This window comes from Entelurus aequoreus, linkage group LG12 (genome assembly GCF_033978785.1).
Source record: "Entelurus aequoreus isolate RoL-2023_Sb linkage group LG12, RoL_Eaeq_v1.1, whole genome shotgun sequence".
Lineage (NCBI taxonomy): Eukaryota > Metazoa > Chordata > Actinopteri > Syngnathiformes > Syngnathidae > Entelurus > Entelurus aequoreus.
Window position 1 is genome coordinate 37,275,786 of NC_084742.1, and position 6,287 is coordinate 37,282,072.

The following is a 6,287-nucleotide window of genomic DNA, read 5'->3' on the forward strand; positions in this document are numbered from 1 at the left end:
TCAGGGGTGTGGAGGGGGGGGGGGGGGGGGGGTAGGATATGGACATCAAGTAGTGGACATAGAGAGAGAGCGAGAGAGAGAGAGAGAGAGAGAGAGAGAGAGAGAGAGAGAGAGAGAGAGAGAGAGAGAGAGAGAGAGAGAGAGAGATCAGAAGGCATAAGAAAAAGTATCTGCATTTGATTGTTTACATTTGATTATTAGCAACCCGGGAAGGGTGTTAGTTTAGGGTTGTAGCTGCCTGGAGGTGAACTTTTATTGCGGTTTTGAAGGAGGATAGAGATGCCCTTTCTTTTATACCTGTTGGGAGCGCATTCCACATTGATGTGGCATAGAAAGAGAATGAGTTAAGACCTTTGTTAGTTCGGAATCTGGGTTTAACGTGGTTAGTGGAGCACCCCCTGGTGTTGTGGTTATGGCGGTCATTTACGTTAAGGAAGTAGTTTGACATGTACTTCGGTATCAGGGAGGTGTAGCTGATTTTATAGACTAGGCTCAGTGCAAGTTGTTTAACCCTGTCCTCCACCTTAAGCCAGCCCACTTTAGAGAAGTGGGTAGGAGTGAGGTGGGATCTGGGGTGGAGGTCTGGAAATAACCTGACTAGCTTGTTCTGAGATGTTTGGAGTTTAGATTTGAGGGTTTTGGAGGTGCTGGGGTACCAGGAGGTGCATGCGTAATCGAAAAAGGGTTGAACGAGAGTTCCCGCCAGAATCCTCAAGGTGCTTTTGTTGACCAGAGAGGAAATTCTGTAGAGAAATCTCGTTCGTTGGTTAACCTTTTTGATTACCTTGGTTGCCATTTTATCACAGGAAAGGTTAGCCTCTAGAATGGAACCTAGGTAGGTGACCTCATCTTTCCTGGTGATAACAATGTCACCTACTTTTATGGTGAAGTCATTGACTTTCTTAAGGTTGATGTGGGACCCAAACAGGATGGATTCTGTTTTACCCAAGTGTATGGATAGCTTGTTGTCAGCGAGCCAGGTGCAAGTTCTACAGAGCTCAGCACTGAGGATTTTCTCCACCTGTGACTTGTCCTTGCCGGATACCAGCAAGGCAGAGTCATCCGCAAACAAAAACAATTCACAGTCGCGTGCCGATGACATGTCATTTATGTATATTAGGAACAGTAAAGGTCCCAATATACTGCCTTGGGGGACTCCACAGCTCACCGAGAGGGGGGGGGGGCACGGTGCCGTTCACCTCTACCACCTGCTCCCTCCCCTCCAAGTAAGATTGCATCCAGCTCCATGAGGTTTTGTTAAATCCGATTGCTCTGAGCTTATCCAACAGTACAGCGTGGTTAACGGTGTCAAAGGCCTTCTGAAGGTCCAGCATGACCATGCCGCAGTATTTGCCCGCGTCCACCTCATGTTTGATGTGGTCGGTCAGATAGAGAAGGCATGTGTCAGTGGAGTGGTTAGTTCTGAAGCCGGATGGGAATTTGTACATGAGTTTATTAGTGGCAAGGTAACTATCGACCTGTTCATAAACTATTTTCTCCATTACTTTCGAAATGGAACTGAGAATAGAAACAGGTCGGTAGTTGCCAGGTTCCAATTTGCTTCCTTTTTTAAAGAGGGGAGTTACTCTTGCTATCTTAAAATCTTTTGGTACTTGGCCTTGTGTAATTGATAGGTTTATTATGTGCGTGATGATCAGGGCAATGATGGAGGCAGAGTCCCTGAGGAATCTGGAGGGAATATTATCAAGGCCGGTGGCCTTGTTAGGGTGGAGCGCGCTCAATTTTTTAAGCACCTCATCAGCTGTGACCATTTCTAATTTGAAATCATCGTTGGATACTCCTAGCTTTCTGTAGAAGGCTTTAATGTGTTCTACACCAAAGCGACCAGAGTGGTGGGACAGCTTGTTTACAAGAGTTGCGGCTATGCTGGTGAAAAAGGTGTTAAGTCTGCTAGCTACCTCCATTTTGTCTGTAATGAGGGAGTCACCCTCCTTGATGCTGATGTTGGTGAGTCTTGTTTTAAGTTTCTAGCTGCAACCAGGAAGCTGGTTGTTGAGAATTTTCCAGAGCTCACGTGGTTTATTTGTGTTTTCCTCTATTTTGTCGTTAATGTAATTTTTTTTAAAGGATTTATTCAGGTTGGTTGACTTATTTCTTAATTTATTGCATTGCTTTTTGAGAGTTGAAAGGAGTAATTTAAGGTTGATATTATTGGGTTGTTTATCTACTTCTGTTTTACATTTTTGGTATTCAGAGTATTTCCTGTCTCTGTCTTTTATGGCAGCTAATAGGTCCGGATTCATCCATGGTTCCGAGCGGGCTTTGATCCTGACTGTTTTCACGGGAGCCATGTCATTTAGTATCTTTAGGAACGCCGTTTTGAAGCGATCCCAAGCAACATCGACCATGTTGCTCGCGAGCACAGGGGACCAGTCCCACTCATCTAATTTTAAATTGAAATTGTCATTGGAGTATTTTTTGAGGGATCTGGATTGGGCTGTTATGTGGCCATTGGCTTTAGGTTTAGCTATTTTACGGGTGCAGAAGGTTAGATAGTGGTCGCTAAGACCACAGATCGTGACCCCACTATTTTTTTATTTTAGGCCGGTCTGAAGTGAGAATGAGATCTATGGTTGATTGGGTGGAATCACACACCCTTGAAGGTAGCGCTATTAGCTGGGAAAGACCGTGCAGATTACAAAACTTGCTGAAGGATCTGAAGACAGGCGCATCTTTGCCTTGAATATCTGTGTTCAGATCCCCAGTTATAATTTTCTCCACGTTGTCTGTCCCTGCCAAGCATTCTTCCAAATCCCCATAGAAATCACTCTGATTAGGGGGTCTATAAACAGTCCCTATTAGTACCGGCTTAGCGTTTTTAAATTTGATTTCCACCCACACAGATTCCAGGTCATTGTGGTTAAGATCAGTGCGAGTTATGTATTTAATATCCTGGTGAATATACATACAAATGCCCCCACCGTGTTTATTCCTATCCTTTCTGATAACCAAAAAGTTTTCTATTTCTATCTCTGAGTCAGAAATACTTTGATCAAATTTGGTTTCAGAGAAACACAAGATTTTTACCTTCGTGTTGAGGAACATTTCTCTGATTTGGTCAAGTTTGGCTCCAGAGAGGCTGTTCACATTAAGGTGGATGATGTGTAGTCCACTGGAACCAAAAAGAGCATCAGAGTCCGCTGTGTTGTGGTACTGACCAGAAAAATTGTTGGTTATTATTGCTGTTGAAGTTGGAGAGCAAGGAGAGAGAGGAGAGAGAGAGAGAGGCATATTGATCGTCCTCCAGGTGAAGGGGGAGGGAGGGGGAGGGGCGGAGTTGGAGAGGGGGAGAGGGGGAGGCCAGGTAGGGTTGCTGGGGGTGGGGGTGGATTTCCTTTTGGCGGGCTTTTTTGAAGAGAAAGAGAAAGAGAACAACGAAAATGTTTTTGTAAAGGCGCCTCTAAATCCTGTGTATGCCGCGTCCTCGACCGTCTGGGACCGGGGAGAGGCCGCGTGGACCCCCGCCATCTCGTGCAGTTCCCCGCAATCACCGATGTCTGGGTCGCCGTCCACCGCAGCCGCCGCGTCGTTCACCGCCGCTGAGTCGTTGCCTTCTCCAATGACTGGGTCGTCCTCCACCGCCGCCGCCGAGCCTCCGACCGTGTCGATGAACGAGGCGAAGTCCTTCGCCGAGCCGCCGATCGCTGGAGCACAGGTGAGCTTGAGCTGAGATGAGCCGGTAGCCGAGTTAGCTTCGATGGCGATGCTAGCAGTAGCATTGCTAGTCTTCGCCAGTCGGGACAACATTAACCGTGTTGTTGCAGGTCCAGGGTTGAGTTCAGTGTCTCCTGATAGTAGAAGTAATAGTAGTATTATTGACTTTCTGTCTATCCTTCCAGTCAGGGGCATATTCCCTTTGCCTCGATGGCCAGTCAAGCACGATGCTAACACGTTAGCTCCAAAGCCAAGGTGCTTCGCTGATGTATTGTCGTGGAGATAAAAGTCACTGTGTATGTCCATTTCGCGTTCTTGACTCTCATTTTCAAGAGGGTAAAGTATCCGAGGAGGTTTAAAATATAAATCTGTGATCCACAGTAGAAAAAGGAGGAAGTTTGGGATAATCCGAGCAGTTGTTTGAATTCCCGATCGGGAGCGAAAGAGAGTGCAACCGCTCATCTCGGCGTCCACCCCACACGTATATGTGTACGTTGTTACATCGATGATGTCGTTCACAACAACACAAGCAGACGACATGTGGTGTGTGTATGGGTTGTTATTTTACCAAACAAATGTTACTTCTCTTCAAAATGAAAGCATTTCACTCACATTTATGTAAATTTCCGAAATATTCAGCGTTTAACAGCGGATTCCGTTTTATTGGCCAATTATGTGACTCCGTCTGGTCACTGCGGTAATCATGTGTTACTTTTTTTTGTTGTGTAGTGATTATTGATTAGGCATTCTAGTGTTGTGTCAAATAAAAAGTAACAACTAGGGTAAGATCCCAAACTTCTAGTAGACCTGGGGCCGTACTTATCAAGCTTCTTAGAATTACTCCTAAGAAGTCTGCTAAGAGTTGACTTAAGAGTAAATAAATTCTTCGCTGAAAGCTGCACTTAAAAGTTAGTTATCAAGCGTCTTACTCACACTTTCAGCGAAGTGTAGGACTGAATCTTAAGTGTCACACTCAGAATTACGACATTACTATGTGCCGTAAACGGAATTTTAGGTGACGTAATTTCTGTGTCCATAGAAATGACCAATCACGGAAGGGAATCCGTTGTCTAAGAATAAAGAAATATCTTGGAAATATTTAAGTGGACAATGGGAGTGTATATTTTGACAATGAACTACAAAATAATACAAAACAAACTAGTCCCCGCCGGCACTCACGCTGCCGCTCCCTCTCTTCTATCGCCCACACACTCACTGACGTCACTCACCTCACGGCCACACACATACGCTACTGTCATAACATTTTCTTTCCAATTCATTAATTAGGCAACTAATTTGAAACTGGTGTGGGTGGCTCTATATATACTAGCCCACTGCAGACACATGCAGAATCAACAAGGAATCGAAAAGTATTAAATCTGTGACAAAAATAATATCCGCTCTGTCTAAACGATACCGTTTGATCAGCTGCTCGTCATCAAAAAAAACAAAACATTGTTCCGTTCCCTGAACGTTCGCGCACGTCTCTCTCGCCTCAGTGCCATCCCCTGCTGGCAACTCCTAACCACTTAAGACACCTCTGAAGGTCTCTTAAATATCGTGGAGAGTAGGAGTGATTCTTATACTTATAGGCCTACTGAAAGCCACTACTACCGACCTCGCAGTCTGATAGTTTATATATCAATGATGAAATCTTAACATTATAACACATGCCAATACGGCCGGGTTAACTTATAAAGTGACATTTTAAATTTGCCGCTAAACTTCCGGTTCGAAACGCCTCTGAGGATGACGTATGCGCGTGACGTAGCCCGGCGAACACGGGTATGCCTTCCACATTGAAGCCAATACGAAAAAGCTCTGTTTTCATTTCATAATTCCACAGTATTCTGGACATCTGTGTTCGTGAATCTGTTGCAATCATGTTCATTGCATTATGGAGAAGGAAGCTGAGCAAGCAAAGAAGAAAGTTGTCGGTGCGAAATGGACGTATTTTTCGAACGTAGTCAGCAACAACAGTACACAGCCGGCGCTTCTTTGTTTACATTCCCGAAAGATGCAGTCAAGATGGAAGAACTCGGATAACAGAGACTCTAACCAGGAGGACTTTTGACTTCGATACACAGACGCCTGTAGAGAACTGGGACAACACAGACTCTTACCAGGATTACTTTGATTTGGATGACAAAGACGCAGACGTGCTACTGTGAGTATGCAGCTTTGGCTTCTAAACATTTGATCGCTTGACCGTATGTGCGCAACTTTTTTTTGCGTATGTACGTAACTTTTTTAAAATATATAAGCTTTATGAACCTTGGGTTAGGTGAACGGTCTTTTGGGCTGAGTGATTGTGTGTGTTGATCAGGTGTTTGAATTGTATTGGCGTGTTCTATGGAGCTAGGAGCTAGCATAGGAGCTAGGAGCTAGCATAACAAACACGCAGGTGTTTTTATGCAGGATTAATTTGTGGCATATTAAATATAAGCCTGGTTGTGTTGTGGCTAATAGAGTATATATATGTCTTGTGTTTATTTACTGTTGTAGTCATTCCCAGCTGAATATCAGGTCACCCCCGGCTCTCACAGCATCTTCCCTATCTGAATAGCTTCAACTCCCCACTAGTCCTTCACTTGCACTTTACTCATCCACAA